At 39.3% G+C, this 21,640-nt stretch overlaps 1 long non-coding RNA gene and 1 other non-coding gene across 2 annotated transcripts in view; one reads left to right on the top strand and one right to left on the bottom strand.

The window, feature by feature from the left end:
* Nucleotides 1-21,640, bottom strand: part of LOC102154936 — a 44,749-nt gene that overhangs the window by 840 nt on the left and 22,269 nt on the right. The gene's annotated exons all lie outside the window — the stretch shown is intronic.
* Nucleotides 13,571-13,676, top strand: LOC119869438. Its single transcript, XR_005371006.1, has one exon. It is a non-coding gene; the product is annotated as a small nucleolar RNA U13 (small nucleolar RNA).

Below are 21,640 nucleotides of genomic sequence, written 5' to 3'. Positions count from 1 at the left end.
AATTCTTTATTGCTTGAATTAGCCAGAATCTGTTTCTGTTGTTTGCAAGCAACTGATCATAACTGAGACAAGTGGCAACATAAAAACAGTACTGAGGGCTGTGCCAGACTCTTTTGAGTTGATCCTGCTGGTGTTGATGTAGGGCTCGGTGATGATTCAGTGCTCCCACAGTTTTCTCCACTTATTCTGCTGTGACACCTCTGATCTTAAGTGGACATTGTGCCAGGACATCATTTTGTCCCTCATTGGTGCAAACGCATTATTTATGTTTTGAGTTCACATTTGTTCTTTATTTATTAGTCTGTGTGTCAAGTAGTGGTACTTGACACTGTACAAAACCATTTGGGTCATAAAAGTAAATAGCATCCCTCAGTTATAAAGCAGCCATTCGAATGATCCGAATATGTTCATATTAAAGTTTTGACATTATCATTGAAAGGAAAACACGTCACTTAAAATAATTTTAAAAAGGCTGTTGTGGTAGCCCTGTGCTTTGTGTTGTAATCCAGACTTTGTCACTCTCCCTTCATGCATGGTAGGAATCATGACCAAACGTATGGTTGAGTACCATAAGCTTAAAAAGTTAACATATGCTGACACGAACAGAAATGTCACAAAAAAGGAAGCATAAGTGGCCAAAAAGTATAGGAAAGTGTGCCTAATTTCAGTAAGATCTAAGATGTTTAATGCATCATTCATGACGGTCTAGGTAATACCACAGTAATGCTCAACCCCAAATCACAGTGGCTTAATACAACCAAGGTTTATTTTTTGCTCATATTTTTCATGATTTAGCTTGAGGCTTTGTTTCATGGAATTGATTAAAATGGCATGGCCGTGTTAATCAATTATTTGAACTGGGCCAGTTTTTGGAATGTTATTGCTGGTAACCAATAGCCTGAGTGAGAGACAGCTCTATAGGGTCTTGCACTGGAAACGAAATACTCAGTCCAGGTGATAATACAGTATGGTGTGTATTCACAACTCAGTGACCAGAACAGTCCACCTAACCTCAAATGCCATGAAATTCAATCCTATTGTGTGATCAGGGAGTGGAAAGTCAGAAATATTTGGTGTGCAGTACTAACAGCTACAACAGGTGATCAAAACAGTAATAAACTTATTTTTCAGCTATCAGATCGGTCACTTGATAAAGATACATGCAACGTGGTCTCAGCAAGCACTTGGTAGCAGGTGCTCTCATGCATCAGGAGTGAAAGTTTTTTCATCATTTCTGAGGGCAGCTTGGCTGCACACACGCGTACACACACACACAGAGCGTGTGCATGTACTTTACCCTACAATTCCCTCTGGGAATTTAACCTAAAGAGATAGTCACAGTTATGAAAAGATAGGTTGACAAACACATTCATTACAGAGGACAAATGGAAAGGCCCCATGAATGTGACAACCTTGTGACGGCTGAGCAGTTTATGTTACAGCTGTACCATACATTGTGCTTCCAAAGGATCTAGAACTGAGTACTATCTTTATTTTCTGAGGTTAAATGACAAAGCAGCCTGTACACATTCGGTGTGACTTCTCACTGCAAGTGAAAAAAAAAAAGCACTGCACAGTTTTTTCGCTCTCTGCTTCGGAGATCACAGCAAAGCCTGGAAATTTGCTGTTAGGACCCCAGTAGGGCTGTCCTTCCATGGGTGACTCTTGGGCTATTTTAGAGCTCTACTGTTCTGCATCCACAAAAGCTATGCTCCATTTCCCCGGAGGCTTGTTTGTGTTCAGGACTAGGGAAGAGGACAAACTCCATCCCCAGAGTTTTCTCAGCTCAGTTTTCCTCCCCTCCTGCTCTCAAGGGATTAGCGAAACACCCCATCCTCTCCATCTTCTCACTTTGACTCCTCCTCCCTCCTCCCCTCCTTTTACCTTCCTTTCTTTCCTGTTTCCTCAAAAGGCACGTTGAATAGTTTTATTTTTTTTAAGATTTTATTTATTCATGAGAGACAGAGACAGAGGAGAGAGAGAGAGAGAGAGAGAGGCAGAGACACAGGCAGAGGGAGAAGCAGGCTCCATGCAGGGAACCTAACGTGGGGCTCGATCCAGGACCCCGGGATCACATGCTGGGCCAAAGGCGGGTGCTAAACCGCTGAGCCACCCAGGGATCCCCACGTTGAATAGTTTTAAGTCACAGGTACTATACCCAGTGCTGGGACACCACAATGAACGACTTTCTCTGCCCCCCTCCCCCCCCAACCGGGGGCATTTTATCCATGAGCGCAAAGCAGAAAACGAGGCAATTGTAACAGGCCCCTGTGCAGGCACCTGCGAGGGCCCAAATCCTCGCTGCCTGCTGACGTTCCTGCCCGGGTACAACCGCCTCTCCTGAGTGTTGCCTGGATTGAGTTGCTTAGAACACACAGACCTTGGCAGAGCCGTGGGCTGTCACTCCCGAGCTCAGGTGATGGCCAGACCGCCCGTGTGCTCCCACCACCTCCCGCCTCCTCGCCCTGCTCCAGGGGAGGGCGCCCCCGCCCTGGGCCTCGGCCCTGTGCCACGCAGCCAGGGCCGACCGTCAGAAATAAGGAAATAGTATTCCTCAGCCACCAGAAAGGATGAATACCTACCATTACATAGGCATGGATGGAACTGGAGGGTATCAGGCTGAATGAAATAAGTCAATCGGAGAAAGAAAGACAATTATCCTACGGTTTCACTCATATGAGGGATATGAGAAACAGCACAGAAGATCATAGGAGACGGGAGGGAAAAACAGAATGGGAAATCAGAGAGGGAGACCAAACCATGGGAGAGACTCTTAACTATGGGAAAGAAACTGATAGTTGCTAGAGGAGAGATGGGTGGGGGCTTGGGGCAACTGGGTGATGGGCACGAAGGGCAGCACATGATGGGATGAGCACTGGGTGTTATACTATGTTGGCAAATTGAATTTTAAAAAAGGGAAATAGAAGGCAATCATAAAACCAATCATGTTCAAATCTAACAAGATGAGATTGCCCACTGAACGCTCGGAATCTAAGACCTCCTTGCTCCTTTTGTGGGTGTCACTCCTTAGAAGAGAGGTGATAAAACCTCAGGAGGACCAAGCTGACATATTGTCTTTGATATGCTCAAGATTAAAGAGAACTGAAAAAAAAGAATCATGTGTTTTTATTTTAGTTACTGCTGCAACCACCTGAATGCACATGTAACACTTACCTGTTTTCCATGACACTTTGCAAACACTGCCCTGCTCAAGCCCAAGACCCTCCTCCACAAATGTAGCTCAGTGCTCCTTACCTAGGGAAAGCTGTGTTTTTGTTGTTGTTTTTGTTGTTTTGGCTTAAAAAAAAAATTTTTTTTTTAAAGTGGGCTCCACACCCAGCATGGGTCTTGAACTCACAACCCTGAGATTGATTGAGAATTACATTCTCTACTGACTGAGCCAGCCAGGTGTCCCAGGGAAAGCTGTGTTTTTAAGGCAGACCCAAGGCAGTATCTGCAGCTGGGTGCATGGCACAGTGGTGTTCCATGAATTTTCACAGTGTGCTACTAGATTTTGATCAATATATAAAATTGATGTCCCCCTTCCAGCCGAGGATACACGTTTTTCTGTATGTATGACAGGAGGCTCGGCAGAGTGAGTTGCGTATCCCATTCTCCCTACTTAAGAAACATCACCTTTCTGTGGAAACGGTGAATTGGAACAGTAGTCAGAACGATAACCACTCAACAGCTTCGTAGCTACATACATAAGGGCGACCCAGTGAATAGCAAAATAACTGAAGAAAGATTTTTCAATCTTCCAGAACTTGCTTTTTAAAAATGATTCACCTTGGGACATCTGGCTGGCTCAGTAGAAAGAGCATGCGACTCTTGATCTCAGGATTATGAGTTCAAGTCCCATGTTGGGGGTAGAGATTACTAAAAATAAATAAATAAGCTTTAAAAAAGAAAAAAAGAACCAAAAAAAAAAACAAAAAACCCCAAAACCAGCATTCACCTTTTCATGCCTTTTAGCACATTGTCCAAACTTCTAGAATTCAAAGATGTACCTAACCCTCCCATTTTAGGGTTGAGCAATCAAGTTAAAATCAACATTTTTGCAATATGTTCTCATGTGTTTATAGGAACAAATATTTCTTATTCATTTGTACTATCCAAGCAATAAAATATGACTAATGATTTGTGGTGATAAAATTCTCTCTGAAATGCTTCCTAAAATGCAACTTGATTTTTTTCTCTAAGATATATTATGAAAAACACTTTGAGTTTGCAAATGATTTGTTCCAAGTCACAACAGAAAATAATATTTCTTAAGGAACAGTATTTTTCCTTTCTCAGAGTTTTAGAATATGCCTGATGTATTTTTAAACAAATTAAACCGAACAGTATGGTCATGCCCCGGAAATGCAGGGGTGGGGGAAGAGGAGTGCAGGGGAGCAGTTGGGGGTACAGTTTTGTGCATAATAACAGAAGAAGGAGGCACAGGGTTAGAGAATTATTATTTCTTCTCTGGTGCAGAACTGGGCCATGTTTGGGTGCCTGCAGTGAGCTTGGCAGAAAGTCACTTGCTTCCTCGAGCTGTTATGTTCCACAGGACTTTCTGTCTACATGACTGTCTTAGTGAATGGCCTATTTTATAAACTAAATGCCACAGTACTTTCACATACCCAAATTAGAAGAAAAACGTTGACCCAAAATATGGAAATCTATTGAAATATCAGACTTGATTATCTTCTTGCTGCAATTTAAATAGTCATTCTTGCCTAGCATCCCCAAAATGATTTTATTTTATTTTTTAAAAGATATTATTTATTTATTTATTTATTTGACAGAGATGGTGTTTGTGAGTTCAGGCAGGGGTAGGGGAGAGACAGAAGGAGAAGGAGAGACAGTCTCAAGCAGATTCTGTGCTGAGCACAGCCCTTGATCCTGCAACCCCAATTTCATGACCTGAGCCAAAACCAAGAGTTGGGCACTTAACCAAATGACCCATCGAGGCACCCTCGGCATCCCCCCCCCAAATTATTTTAAATAAGTATCTAACTTGGATTGAAATGTTTGAGTCCCAGACAGAAAAAAAAAATAAGTCACATGAGGAGACAGGATATGAGGGATTCAAGTAACATTTTCTCTCTTACAGATTTATGACTTACCCACCATTTTCTGGCCTGGAAGAAGGAGATTTCACAGAAGCAAAATAAGTTCTATTTGCTTAAAAGAACAAATCAATAGCAATTACATTTAATTGGGACATTAATAACTGAGGAAAAAGGACAGATTGTCATACTCTAGATGGTCAGCCTCAGGGCATGCGGGACCTCAGTCTGGCTGGTGGGGAGGAAATGGAGTCTGAAACCAGGCTCAGGGACATGATTTGGCTGTGGCTCTGACCCCCATACATGCTGGCCAGTGGTCCAAGTTAATGTTCAAAGGGGAGGAATAAAAAATGTGATTGCACTCAGAGCTGATACCTAAGGGGATCAGTTGACAGGTCAATCGTGTCAGCAAAAGTCTCCAGGCACAGGTGACATTTCAAAATAGCAGGGAACTAATATCATACTTGCAAAATTTTTTTTTTTTTTTTTTTTTTTTTTTAAGAGCAGAACCTCAGCCAGCAATTCAGGACCCGTGGAGAGTCTCTAGACCCCCAAGAAGAGGAATGGTGAGACTTGGCAATGCTCCAGCAAAGCAGAGCTGGGATCTCCTTCTTAGGGAAATTAAGGCAAACCAGACCCCCATAGTGAGATTTAGGGGAGTGTTATAACTCAGTGGGCCCACTAAATACATCACAAACATTGGGTCTACAGAAAAACAGCTATTTTCAGAACCACTCCCTTGTAAAACTGGGCTTCAGGGAGCTAACTTGAAAGATATTAATGTGAGATAACCAAAGTACTTTGCCCTGGTAAGTAGGGTCTGCAATACTCATTGAAGGTGTGTTGAAGGGATAGTCCTGTAGTATATTTTATGGAAATAAAGTATAAAAGAATTTCTAGAACCCCAAATGGTCAATGAACAAATGAAAGATGCTCAACTTCATTGGCAGTCAGGGAAATGCCAAGTTAAAACCACAATTTAGGAGCATTTCACACGCATCAGGTGTCCATGAGAACAGCATTGTAGCATTGCAAAAAAATTAAAATTACCCAAACATTCATCAATAGGATGGATATTTGACTTTGCAACAAATTTTATGGTAGTTTAAATTTTGTATTGTATTTTGCAATATGATGCTATATAAAGCAGTGAACATGAATGAACATGAGCGAGTAGAAAAAACTGAAAGCACATTCATGAAACAAATCCTTTATTTCTAGAATAACACAAGCTTAAATTATAGAATGAATCTAAATATGAAATTTAATGCAGAAAAGCACTTTGTTCTTACTTCTAACATAACACTTGGCAGATTCTATTGCACATTTTTATTTATGTACCCAGTGACACAACTTGACAGTAAGTTTTTTTATTAAAATGTAATTGACAAAAAAAATTTATTAGTTCCAGGTGTACAACATAATGACTCGATATTTGTATAAATTATAAAGTGATTGCCACAATAAGAATATTTACTATACATCCTGACACGGAGTTATAGAAAAATATTTTTCTTATGATAAGAAAGCAGAACATTCTGCTTTCTTGGCAACTTTCAAATATGCAGTCCAATATTACTGACTATAGTAGCCATGCAGTACATAATATCCCCATGACTTATTTATAACAGTAAGTTTGTACCTCTTGATTCCTCCCGCCCTTTTAGCCCATCCCCCTCCCCTGTGGCAGCCACCAATCCGTTCTCTGTGTCTGTGAGTTTTGTTTTGTTTCTTTGTTTTGTTTTTTAGATTGCACATATAATGGAAGTCATATGGTATTTGTCTTTCTCTGACTTAGTTCACTTATGTTATTGCAAATGGCAAGATATTTGCAAATTATATATCCAATAAGAGATTAATATCCAAAATATGTAAAGAACTGAAACAACTCAATAACAAAAAAAAAATAATCTGTTTAAAAAATGGGCAGAGGGTCTGAACAGACATTTTTCCAAAGAAGGCATACAAATGGCCAACGGGGATACAATAGGTGCTCAGCATCACTCATCATCAGGGAAATGCAAATCAAAACCACAGTGAGCTATAACCTCACACCTGTCAGAATGGCTAAAACCAACAACACAAGAAATAACAAGTGTTAGCAAGGATGTGGAGAAAGGGGCTGATGGTAGGAATGTAAATCGGTGCAGCCACTATGGAAAACAGTATGGAGGTTCCTCAAAACATTAAAAACAGAGCTACCATATGATACATCAATTTCACTTGTAGGTGTTTGTCTTAAGAAAATGAAAACACTAATGCGAAAAGATATCTGTACCCTTATGTTCATTGCAGCCGTATTTACAATAGCTAAAATATGGAAACAACCTAAGTGTCCACTGATGAATGGATAAAGACACTGTGATACGCACACACACACAGCACACAATACACAATGGAATACTACTCAGCCATAAAGAAAAAAATTTGCCATTTGCAACAGTTAGTGTTTTGAAGGCAAGAACCAAGCAGAACGTCTTTACAGAACGAGTACTGGATGACATTAGTTGAACGAATTAGTAAAGTGAATGAAGAGTGAAAGACACAGGTTGCTTAGCCGTCATCTCGTGGACCAAGCTCAAAGCCATCATTGCTAATCTTTGGCTCCTGCCCCTCCTCCCATCTAAGTGGCCTTTTCTGGAGCCCCTCACTTTTCCTTCTTATGTTCTTACTGGATCAATCAGGGCAAGTTGGGAGAACAACGATCTGCCCCCATAGCTCACTCTCGATCCGTATTTTTTCATCTCAGCTTGAATAGTCTGGATGTCTTTAAGGAAACCTTGCATATTGGACTGTGATTTTTCTATTATATGTATTTGTGTATGTTCATGGGCATGTTTTCATGTGCACATGCATAAAATTCAGGCTGAATGCCTAGGCCGAATGTTGATTTCAATACTAACCAGTAAATACAAGGCACTTATACACAAATCACATTAATCTGCTTAAAACCTTCAATGGTTTACACTTTCTTTCTACCATATCACTCCTAATTTTAGGGACACTTGGAAAAGTCACACACAGAAAAATAAATAAAACAAATGAAATGTGAACCCTGTGGCTACTCTCAGAGCACTTTGATGGGCCTTCACTTTAAGCGGCATCTCAGGGACATCTCTAGAATAAATCCAAAGAATAGTGTGTGCTAGGAGGGATGGAGGCCTTTAAAAATTCTAAAAAGGACAATAACAAAAAGAACGTTCAAAGAGTATTTAAGGCAGGAAAAACAAGAAAAAGAATAAACCTACTGCCAAAGGAACAGGAACAGATGGCACAAAGAAAATGAAAAAACCTCACTTTTGCTTTGATTTTCAAAAGCATCACTTCTCAAAGTGGGTTCCACAAAATGCTAGTTCTTGAGTACATTTTGCAGGAAGAACATTTGCATGACCAGATACATTTGGGAAAATACTCCGATTTCTTTACTGCAGGATTTATTTTTTTATGCTTAAGATGCTACAGTGTCATTTGAGACCCCAAGAGAAGGGTAGAGTCTTCACTGTAACCAGATTTATGTAATAATCAACACTAGTATTTTGCGGAATGCATTTTGGAAAACTGTCTTGAAGGCAAAGAGAATGGTTTCCAAGACAAAACTACATCAATAAACTAGTTTTGTCTTTGAGGGGAAAAAAAGAGAACTTGACTATTTTCAAAGATTTCAAATCTTTCAGCCCAGGAGATATATTCCAACTATGAAAATCAGTTGTGAGAAGTGAAAGAAAAGGTTAAACTTTACATTAGATTGGAAATGAACAAGTTGCATATCCAAAGAAACGTTCTAAAAACTTGAGACCAAAATACAATCTCCTCTTAACACTAAAATAGATTTTCCTTCCATTATGATTCTTCAAGTGACAGAAACCAACACTGACCTTTTTAAGGAAAAAAAAAAAAAAAGTGGATGAACTGGTGGGACTTTTACTGGGAAGAAAAATGAGAGACTGGAGACTCCGTCTTGAAACTGGGACAAGAACCAAGGAAGCTGGGCACACACGGAACCCAGAATATGTGCTTTAAAATTTGCCATGGCTGAAACAAAGTTCTTCAACATCTCCCCCCGCCCCCCCCCATCGGTTACTCTGCTAAAGATGCTAAGTCCTGGGAGAGGGATTCCATTGGAACCTGCCTCTTGGCCAAGGGACAGCTGGCCACCAAGATTGTACACAATGGAGAGATGTGTTACCGAAAATAAAACAAACTGTTGCTAGAAAGAGAAAAATGAATGGTGAGTGGCTGAAAGTCAAAAAGTTCCCACTTTATGTTTCCTAAGAACAAGCTGTATCAGATTAATCTAATTGCCTGGAGTTGGTAAAACCCTGAAATGGCATAGAACTGTATCAGGGATTCATTGTGTGTATTTAACTCATTTGTTTATGTGTAAATATTCAATACTAACCAGTAAACACAAGGCACTCAAGTACACAAATCACATTAATCTCCTGCTTAAAACCTTCGATGGTTTACACTTAGAACAAAATACAAAATCCCTAATGTGGCCTCTGAGCCTCCTGGATTCTCTTCCATCCCACCTCCTTGGCCTGGCCATTCCAACCCCATTTCCCACACACTGGTGCGTCTCACTCAAGCCTGAGTAACTGGAGTCACTCTAGCCATACTGGGCCTCAGGTTAAACGCTGGTTCCTCGGAGAAGCTCTGCTAAAGCCACAGAGTCTGCCTCTCCTGCTGTTCCAGCCCCTGGCACCCTGGATTCTTGCTTCCTAACATAAATTGCACTCTCCCGTTTTTCTCCTGTTGGTTTACGTAAGACTCTCTTCCTCAGGAGATGGCACGCCTCCAAAATCCAAAGAGCACATCTCTCTTGTTTAATTCTAAAATGTTGTATCTAACACAGATCAGCGTTAGGCCGGTGTTGGCACACAGCAGATGGGAGTCAGGAATGAGTGTGGACTGTGTTTACCATGGAGTCTGGGTTCTGGGGACGAAAACCCTGATGACCACTGTGAAAAGTGCAGTCCAGGGGGATTGTAGAAAGTAATGGAAGGAACACCCTGAGGGAGGGCTACTTTGGCCATGAGGCAACCTCACGAGGTCTCTCCTCGCGTCCTTGAAGAGTTCCCCACAAGGGGGAAATGGGGTGTGGACAGCACCAGGCAGCCAAAGCACAGGGGGAGGAAGGGGAGGACCTGAAGGGTACAGGCTTGGGGGCGGAGGGCGTGCCCCAGGACTGTGGCTATTGCTGCCTCTGCAGTCGGGATCTGAGACTTGGATGAAGACCGAAAGAATAATTATGAAACCTTCACAACACAGAACTAGAAAGAATGACTAATACGCTGCCTTGTCCTGAAATTCTGTTTCCTCAAGTTTGCTGTAAAAATGTATTTCATGGGGGCACCTGGGTGGCTTAGTTGGTTGAGCTCAGGTTACCTTTGGCTCAGGTCATGATCCTGGGGTGCTGGAGATTGATCCCCACGTGGGGCTCCCTGCTCACTGGGGAGTCTGCTTCTTCCTCTGCCTCTGCCCCACCACTCTGCTCAAACTCTCTCTCTCTCTCAAATAAATATTTTTTTTTAAAAAAATGCATTCTATGTTACATTCCTTGAACATTTGCTTTCTATTCATTAGTAATGTTTTTGTGTTTAACTATATTTGTAATTTAATTCATATGATTTGGTAAAGGATTTTTAAGAGAAGAGATCAATGGCTTGATATTCTGGAATGTTAAGTATGTTACAAAGTGAATTCGTGATGCCAGGAACATAAAATCCAAATGTTTAATATTCCTTTCTCCAACTCATGTGCTGTCAGCTTTTTCAATGGTTACCATGACATGATTTTTATTAAACTCTTACTTTTTCCCCCTTTGCACATCAGGTCTTCTCCAGAAATCTTTCATTCATGTTAAAACTCCTTATTGCATCCAATTTGCTGTAACAGAATTGCTCCTACACACACACACACACACATACACACACACACACACACATTCATCTAAGGATACATACTAATTCACTATCGTGCAGTTCTTGGTTGGTTTATGGTTCATTCCTACTTTGAATTCAGAATAAAAATGTACCCAGCTGACTCTTTGGTGAGTCAGTAAGACTTTTTATTTCCTAATTCTAAATCTAGTTAAGGCTGGAATAAGCAGTTCTCCACCCAGCAATTGTAATTAAACCCACTAATTAAAAAAAAAAAAAACCACACACATAGACCTTAATACATCAGTTAAAATGGCTACAGGCTATATCTAATAAAAATGGGAATCCAATGAGTATATAGTTCTGCATGTGACATATTAAAAAGACTGGCTGAAAAAAAAACAAAAAAAAACAAAAAAAAAAAAAAAAAAAAAAAAAAATAAAAAGACTGGCTGTATTTAATTCAGCTGATGTATCACGGTCAATCTGGTTCCTCATCCTCTGTTGCTGTCCCTTCCTTGCTTTGTTGTTTTGGTATTTAGTATACTACCCAGGTCTTCTTGAGTAAGGACAGAAAATAAACATTTGTTAGCACTTAGGCTTGATGTTCACCAACATCCCACTGACACATGAAAAAAAATAATCATGGAGCATATTATTTAAGTTAGAATTTATCTAAATCATTTCATTTTATATTTCTTTTAGAGGAGGGGTGAGGTGGGGGTGGGAAAAGAGGGAGGAAGAATCTCAAGCAGACTCCATGCCCAGCCTGGAGCTCAACATCGGGCTTGATCTCACAACCTCAAGATCATGACCTGAGCTGAAATGAAGAGTTGGATGCTTAACCAACTGAGCCACCCTGGCACCCCTAAATCATTTAGCTTAAAATAAAGTAGGAAATTCTATATGCTACGTTTAGGAAAACTACTTTATAAAGTGAAGATGAGGGTAAATCTTAATAGATTGCATGGATGTAGATAGAGATTTTTCTGTTGATAAGAATTGAAGATACAGCCTCAGAGGTGTGGATTATGAGTGAGAGGTAGCCCCACATTTTAAAGAAGGGTTCTCAACACACATACATGGGTCTCATGAGAGGAACATTCCAGTCCAGCAACCATCTCTCCCACAGCCATTAGCAGAGAAGGCCAAAGATTCAGTTGGGCAGATGCATCTTTGGGGGGACTTCCCAAGAGGAGACAGCACAGTAGCATTTCTTCTCTGTGCACATGGGACATTGCTCCTCTACCAGAGCCAAAAGAGGGACAGAGTGAGAGAGCTCTTCAGAGAACTGGGAGTACTAGCCAGAAAGGAATGCTGGACTCTCACTCCTTGGCCAGATGCTTGCCCGGCGGGAAGAATGTGCACATTTGGCCTGTGCTGCTACAGTAGTGGAAGACAAGTGTGTTCTGGGAAGAATTTGACCAGGGTCTCCTGGAGTTTGAAGAGTATGGAGAAACAGTAGACTGGAGACTGCTGGAACTGCTCCTAGTGGCTGAATGATGATGACAGAGGGTCCTACCATTCAGCTGGGTGAGAATGAGCAACATTTTCCATGGACCAAGGGGACAAGATGGAGACTGTCTACCAAATGAGATAAAAGGACAGGCCATGCTATAATAAGAGACACAGGGAAATTTGAATTAGATGAAAAATTAAAGTTAATTTAGATTGGACTGGAATTTCCCATAGCTGAAAATGAGACTCTTCCCCGATCTGAAAGGGACCCTAAAGGTAAGGGATCTGCCTGAAATGTCACTGGGGGCAGAGAAGGGAGATCTTGTTTAAAGGCAGAGGGGGAAGGGGGCGCCAGGCTGGCTCAGTCAGTAGAGTGTGTGACTCTTGATCTTGGGGTTATAAGCTCAAGTCCCATGTTGGGTGTAGAGATTACTTTTAAAAACTTAAAAATTTAAAAAGAAGATAAAATTGGGGTAGCTGGGTGGCTCACTTGGCTAAGCATCTGCCTCTTGATGGTGGCTCAGGTCATGATCTCAGGGTGGTGAGATTGAGCCCTGCTTTGGGCTCTGTACTCAGCAGGGTGTCTGCTGGAGATTCTCTCTCTCTCTCTCTCTCTCTCTCTTTCCCCCTACTCATGTGCTCTTTCTCTTTATATATATAAAATAAATAAATATTTTTTAAAAATAAAATGAAGGCAGAAGTGGGAGAAGAAAAGCTGTTTACTGCTTATGATCACTGACTCAGTACATTGAATAGAGCAATCACACCATTTATTTAAAAAGTAAGCTACTATACCACCTATAAAGTATTCTTACCAAAACAACAACAAAATATTTCTGAACCTGAATTTAATCAAGCCTCTTTTTTTTTTTTTTTAATTTTTTTATTTATTTATGATAGGCACACAGTGAGAGAGAGAGAGGCAGAGACACAGGCAGAGGGAGAAGCAGGCTCCATGCACCGGGAGCCTGACGTGGGATTCGATCCCGGGTCTCCAGGATCGCGCCCTGGGCCAAAGGCAGGCGCCAAACCGCTGCGCCACCCAGGGATCCCTAATCAAGCCTCTTGAACTAACTAGCAGGTTATGAAAAAGATGGGAGATGGAAAACTGGCTAATGACACCAGGGGGCTGCTATCCATCAACTCCAGAATATTAGAAACACCACAGGACAGAACCTTTTGTTGTTCACAAGTGTCATGATTCCGTATCCAGCCACCATGTGAGATGTGCCTCGCTCAAACCTTGTCACAACATAATTGGCACCTTACCCATCTGAAGTGAAAAGAAGAAAAAAGAATCCCACAGGACAAAATCCCTTTTTTCTTCAAAAAACACATGGTGTAAAAGAATAAAGAAGAGGAATTGTTATAAGTTAAAAGAAACCTAAGAGAATGCCTGGATATGTAACGTGTGCACTGTGCTTCAATTTTTACTTGAACAACCGTAAAAAGACATTTCTGAGACAATCAGGGAAAGTTGAACTTGCATTGGATATTAAATATATTGAGGAGCTTTTATGAATTTGGGAGGGCATGATAATGCTATTATATTTTTAAGTTCTCATGCACTATAGAAACATTCTGGGGGATCCCTGGGTGGCTCAGTGGTTTCGTTCCTGCCTTTGGTCCAGGGCGTGATCCTGGAGTCCCGGGATTGAGTCCTGTGTCAGGCTGCCGGCATGGAGCCTGCTTCTCCCTCTGCCTGTGTCTCTGCCTCTCTCTCTCTCTCTCTCTCTCTCTCTCTATCATGAATGAATAAATAAAATCTTAAAAAAAAAAGAAAGAAACATTCTAAGATATTTATAGGTGACGAGATATGATGTCTGGGATTCATTTTTAAATATTGTAGGATAAAAGAAAATAAAGTGTGAATTTGAGAAAAGGATCAGTGAAAAAATAGTAGAATGGGAACAATTCCTGAAGCTAGGTGATGGGTACATTAATGCTTCATTATACTATTCTATTTTTGTAAAACTTTCTATGGAGTGCCTACATGGCTCAGTTAGTTAGGTATCTGACTCCTGATTTCAGCTCAGGTCATGATCTTGGGGTCCCGGGGCAGAGCCTCACATTGGGCTCCACACTCAGTGGGAAGTATTCTTCTATCTCTCTCATCCTCCCCTGCCCCTCCCCTTGCTTGTGCACTCTCTCTCTAAAATAAATAGATAAATCATTTTTTTTAAACTAAAAATAAAAAAAATGTATAATAAAATGTTAAAAATTAAGTTAAAAAGATCTTTAGATATCAAATATTTTTATTTTTACTTTTTAAGGTCTGTGTTGTAGCAGAATGGTAAAAAGTTTAAGAGTAGGTGTTAAACTTAGTTTTGAATACTGGCTGCAACTGTTACCAATTATGTGATGTTAGGCAAGCCACTTAACTTTCTAAGCCCCATTTTCCCCTCTGTAAAATGGGAATAATAGTAATAATGCCTATTGTTGTTGCTGCAAAGGGTTTAATGAGATAATACATATAAAATTTAATAAACCACAGAGCTGATGCAAGTATTAGAGAAATGAGTAATGTCTGCAAGGAGGCACAGAGTAAGTGCTAATATTAGCTTAATTAGATTTAATTTTCACTTCTCTGTTCTCTGTTTGAGTTACTATCTTTGATATTATAACTGCCTTGTTATCTTTATATCTGAAAACTGCAATGCTGAAGTGAAAATGTGCTTAGGCAGAAAGCCTCAGGTGGGGAACTGGTTTTATATCTCCTCACTTTGGAATACATCCAGACTTTACCTTTGATCAGTTGGAGTTCTATGATTGCAACTCACATGAACTTATTTTCAATAACTGAAGGGGAAAAAACAGATACCTTACAGGGGTGCCTGGGTGGCTCAGTCGGTTAAGCACGTCTTTGGGTCAGGTCCTGATCTTAGTGTCCTGGGATCAAGCCCTGCATCGGTCCCTGCTCAGTGGGGAGTCTGCTTCTCCCTCTCCTCCCTACTTGTGCTCTCTGTCGCTACCTCTGTCTCTCTCAAATAAATAAATAAACTCTTAAAAAAAAAAAAAGATATCTTACAGCATCCAAGGACAATCTGGACCTAGGAAGGCTGACTAAGGGCAAGCTCAGGAACCAGGAAAACTCTAGTAGAGATCTGAGTAACAAAAAGCCATAATGTTTAAATTCCTCAAGTCACTACAAACAGGATGAATGAACTTGAATTATTTCAAGCCTCTGTATCACTTTGCTCAAGATTTGGCCCAGTTTGGGTCATATGCCCATCCATTGATTGGAATGGGGAAGTGGATTTGGTACCTCTAGTGACTGTATCTGGTGATGAAAGGGATTGTTATCTGTGTCAGACCACTAGTTGTTTTGTAATAGCCATTCTTCCGTTCTTTCATGGAAATAGGGTTTTAGCTGGCTGACTACCTGCCCAGCTAAATACTACATTTCCTAGCCTCCGTAGAAGCTCCATGAGACCATGTAACTCAGTTAGGTACCATGGGATAAAAGCAAAATATGTGACATGTCTAGGTTCTGCCCTTAATAGAATTGGAGACATGCTCCTCCTTCCCGTGGCTGAAAGAAAACTAGAGCTGGAACAGCCACCTTGGATCAATGACAGGAGTAGGGCTGTGAGATTTAGTAAATAAAAATACAATGCCCAATTAAATTTGAATTTCAGATGAACAAGGAAGCCTTTAAAAAAAAAAACATAAGTATGTCCCATGCAACATTTGGAGACAGGGAAGTTCAATATAAATTGTTAAGTGAGAATAGTATGTATGCACTGTATGTTAATGACCTATATGCTAGCGTATGTTTAGAAAAGTCACTTATGTTTAAATATGACCATTCTGACTGTGATATGAACATGATTTTGAGAGGAAGGAGAGGAAGAGAGGCAAGCCTGGACCAGTTGGCATTACAAATGGAAAAGAGTAGACAGGGCAGCCCTGGTGGCTCAGAGGTTTAGCTCCACCTTCAGCACGGGGTGTGATCCTGGAGCCCCGGGATCAAGTCCCACGTCGGGCTCCCTGCAGGGAGCCTGCTTCTCCCTCTGCCTGTGTCTCTGCCTCTCTCTCTCTCTCTGTCATGAATAAATAAATAAAATCTTTAAAAAATAAAGGAAAAAAGTAGACAGTTGGTGATATACATTGAAGATAAATACATGTGTTTTGAGAATATGCTAAATCATTACTGGTGGTTTTAACAGGGTGGGCAGAGTGTAAAATAATGCGGGAATTTCACATCCTAAATCATATAATTTTAATAGGAAATATTGAAATTTTTGACTTCCTAGAAATAAGAAAAACTGTATGTTTAAGTGCCATGAAAAGCTAAAAGATGAATGCAAAACTGGAAAAATATAAACTATAAAATATACCTTGGACAAAGGATTAATATTCCTAATTTATAAAGAGCTCCTACAAATCCAAAGGATAGAGATTAACATACTTGTAGAAAATTGGCAAAAGACATGAAAGTCACAAAATAAATGTGTATCTCCAAGATACTGAAAACATTCTACCTTGTTAACCAGAACAGAAAGGCATATAACAACTAGGTAGTATTTTCTTCCTAAACTGGCCTTTTTTTTTTTTTTTTTAAAGAACAATCTCAGTGTTGGTTATGCAATTTCCTTGAGTAAGGCTGTTATCAGAGAGTGGGATTTGGGAGTTTAGTTTGTCTGCAGTGAAGTAGCTTTGGTGATGACAAAGCCAAAGGTAGTCCCCAGAGTAGGTCACATTTTGTGCACGGGATGATGGTGGCTGAAGAACTGGGAGATCACAGAATCACGTGGGTTATAAATGTCTAACACAAGTAACAGTAACTATTTGAGTATTGAAAATTACTGAGTATTGAAAACATGCCAGGCAAATGCTGAATGCTCTCCAAATTCTATTAAAGGAGGTGCGAATGTCCTTCACATTCTACCAGGAAAAAAACAAACAAAAAAAAACAGGTCTTGGAAAAGTTGAGTAACTTGCTATCTTTTCCACATTTACATAGGTGGCATATCTGAGATTTAAATGACTCAGAAACTCTTCATTCCTGACCACCATACTGTACTTCATTCATACTTACAATAAACATCAAGTATTAGGCAACTGCATTAGGAAATACAAGTACAGCAGTGAGCAAAATCCCTCTCTGTGTAGCTGATTGGCTAGAAGGAGACAGGCAACTAGGCAATTATAATATAGGGCCCTATGCGGTCTCTGAGAGACCCACCTAAAACCAGGGTAGGTATTAGAGCTGTCTTGTGCTTGCTCTTATCAGCTCACAAGAGCTGACTGTTACAGCAGCATTATTCATAATTGGCCCAAAATGGAACATTGATTAATGTTCATCAACTGATAAATGGACAAATAAATGTTGTATATCCATACAATGAAATATTATTCAGCAATACAATGAAAATGAAGTACTGATCCATGATACAACACATATGGACCTTGAAAATATGTACTAAGTGAAAGAAGACAGTCTTATAAACGCATACACATACACAAAGCATGTTGTATGATTCCATTTATGTGACATGTCCAGAAGAGGCAAATCTATAAAGATGGAAAATAAATTAGCAGTTGCCTAGGACTGGGACAGGCGGATGGTTGGAGGTTAGTGAATGTTGTTAAGGACAAGGTTTCATTTTGGGGTGGATGAAAATGTTTGAAAATTGATTGTAGTGGTGGCAGATGCACAGGTCCAAATATGTTAAAATTGATGAACTATCCATTTAAATGGGTGAATTGTATAATATGTGAATGATATCTTAATAAAAGTTATTTTAAAACAAGTTGACGATAAACATCTCTTCCCAATTTTTCATTCAATGATATATCGGTGGGAGTAGGGTTGCCAGATTTAGCACGTAAAAATACAGGACAACGAATTAAATTTGAGTTTCAGATAAACAGGAAATACTTTTTAAAAATAAGCATGTTCCATGCAATATTTGGGGCATATTTATATGAAGAATTATTCCTTATTTATCTGATGTTCATATTTAACTGGGTGTCCTGGATATTATCTTGCAACCCACGTGGAAGTATTGACACAACAGAAATGAGTAAATTCTACAAATCCCACTCCACTCCTCCTCCCCAGAGCTAATTGTTAAGCATGTATCAGGGCATCACTACCTAAGCTGTTAAAAAAGAGAGAAAGACAAAAAGTCAAAGGATGTAAAAAATGTATATATAATAAGCAAATACTAACCAATGCAAAGGTAGCATGATTATGTTCATATCAGGCAAAATAGATTTTAAAGCAAAAAGCTTTACTGGGATAAGAATAAACATATTGATAGAAGATTAACTTAATTAAGATTCAATAATTCAAAGTTCTATGGGCCCCATAGCACAGCATTGAAATACTTAAAGTGCAAGTTGCCAGGACTGCAAGGAGATTCAGCAAATTCATTACCATAATGGGGATTTTGATGTATCTATATCAATAATCAATAGGTCAATCATAAAAGATACCGATAAAAATATAGATTTGAAAAATACAACTAATAAGCTTATCTAATAAACCCCCATACCCCAAAACTGAATTACATCCACTCCTGCCATAAAACATTTATGTAAAAACTTACCAGGCTAAAAAACAAGTTTGAGTAACTTTTTAAAGAACTGGTATATGCAGAGGTGCCTGGGTGGCTCAATTAGTTGAGCATTTGATTCTTGGTTTCCACTGGGGTCATGATTCCATGGTGGTGGGATCTGGCCCTGAGTCAGGCTCCACATTCTGAGTGGGGTCTGCTTGAGATTCCCTCCCTCTCCCTCTGTCCCTCCCCATTCACACATACACACACACACACACACATACACACAGACATACACTCTCTCTGTCTCTCTTTCTGACAAAAATGAAAAAATAAAATCTTTTTTAAAAAAGGAACTGGTATATGCAGAGCATGTCCCTAAGTACAATGTGATTGAATTAGAAATGCATGTTAAAAGATTTTTAAAAATATTACATGATTGGAAATGTTATAAATATACTTATTGAAGAAACACATGTCTCAGAGAAGAAATTGTAATGGAAATTTAAAAATACTTAAACTTGGATGGTAAGAAAAATACATATCAAACATTCTGGAAAAGAATTCTTAGAGGAAAATGCATAATTCTCTGTGCTTATAGTAGAAAGAAAAGTATACTAAAAGGTTAATGAGCTACCCTAATATAATCTATGAAATAGGAAGAGAGATCAAAAGAATAAAATCGGGGCACCTGGGTGTCACAGTTAGGTGAGTGCCTCACCCTTGGTTGTGGCTCAGGTTGTGATCTCAGGGTCATGAGATCAAGCCCTGTGTTATGCTTTGCACAGAGTCTTCTTGGGATTCTCTCTGCCCTGTCTCTGTTTCTGTGTATGTGTCTCTCTCTCAAATAAATAAATAAACCTTAAAAAAAGAATAAAACCAAAGATAGTGGGGGGAAAAGGAAATAATGATATAATATTGAATATTATATTATTCAATAACATACTGTATATGTTACATTCAATATTGTATTCAATATTAATTCAATATTATATTGAGTGTAATAATGAAATAATAATAAATGATTTAAACAGAAATTAGAAGGAAAGAATGCACAAATGAACAAATTAAGGGAAAGTGGTTAAAATAATAAAAAATTGAATTGGCATTTTAACATCTTTCCATGCATGAAAAGAAACCTACTAAGCCCAGAGTACTTTATCAATGAGTTCTAATACACTTTCAATAGATAGAAAATGATGAGAAACAGTCCCCTCATTTTCTGAAGCTGGGTATAATGGTGATATCAAAAATAGACAATCTCAGTATAAGAAATGCAATCTATAAGCCCTTGCACTTATGAACACCAATGCCAAATCCTAAAACCAAATTGTAGAAAACTGAATACCATAAGAAAGACACAGATAAAGACTATAGAATTTTGCCAAGCTGATTATAAAGATGCAGGATGGGTTCAACATTAGAAAATCAACTAGTGTATTGGGCACCTGCGTGGCTCAGTCTATGAAGTGTTGGACTCTTGATTTCAGCTGAGGTTATGATCTCTGGGTTGTGAAGTCAAGCCCTACCCTGCTACAAGCCATGATGGGGCTTAGCCTACTTAAGATTCTCTCCCTTTCCCCTGGCCCTCTCCCTCCCCCAAAATAAGAAAAGAAAGAAAATCAACTAGTGTGATTTTCCACATCAAGAGATTAAAGACAATGTAATCATCTCAATAGATACAGAAAAAAAATTCAATAAACTTCAGCAACAGTTCATGGTTTAAAAAGCCATCTTAACCTGATTATAAGTACTTGAAAAGAGGTATAGAGAAAACAACATATTTTAATAGTAAAATATTAAAGTTATACTTTTAAAATCAACAAGACTAGGTTGCTTGTTATTGCTGCTTCTATGTAACATTGCAACGGAGGTCTTATCCAAAGCAATCCACAAGATAATAAGAAATAATGACTGGAAATAAAGTTTTGAAAACTATCATTATTGATAAAGGAAAGGATAGCCTTTAAAGAAAACACAAATGAGGGCACCTCGGTGATGCAGTTAGTCAGGCATCTGATTCTTGGTTTCATCTCAGGTCATGATCTCAGGGTTGTGATCTCAGGGTCATGAGATCCAGCCCCACATCAGGCTCTATTCTTAGCACAGAGTCTGCTTGAGACTTTCTCCTTCTCCTCTGCCCCACCCTCCATGCCCTGGCTCTCTCAAATACATAAATAAATCTAAAAAAAAACAAAAAACAAAACAAAAAAAACCCCACAAATGTATCTGCTCATTTATTATTGGATAAAAGGGTTAAACAGGATCATTAGATTTGATTTCAAAATATAAAAGTTTAGTTACATTTTGATATAGTAGCTAGAGTCAGAAAATGCAACAAAAATATATTTAGAAATAATTTTAACCAAAGACATGTAAGATCCTTTTGTAATGAAGTGTTAAGACTTTACCAAATGGTATTAAAGAAGATCTAAATAAATGGAGAGACAAAGCATATTTATGGATTGAAGGATTCAATGATGTCAATATTTAGTTCTCCCAATACTAAGTTGATTGAAATCAATATCAATTAAAATCTCAACAGGATTGGGGCGCCTGAGTGGCTCAGCTGTTTAAACACCAACAATTCTGCTCCTGGGCATGTATTTTATAGAAGCTCTTTTATATGTACTTCAGAAAATGAGAATATTCACAGCAGCACTGTTAACAGTAGCATAAACTTGGGAAAAACTCATATGTGGACTAACGGCATTGCTTTTGTGGTAGAGTTATCCAA

Source organism: Canis lupus, chromosome 15, assembly GCF_011100685.1.
Source record: "Canis lupus familiaris isolate Mischka breed German Shepherd chromosome 15, alternate assembly UU_Cfam_GSD_1.0, whole genome shotgun sequence".
Taxonomy (NCBI): Eukaryota; Metazoa; Chordata; class Mammalia; order Carnivora; family Canidae; genus Canis; species Canis lupus.
This window is presented reverse-complemented; position numbering and strand designations above follow the sequence as displayed.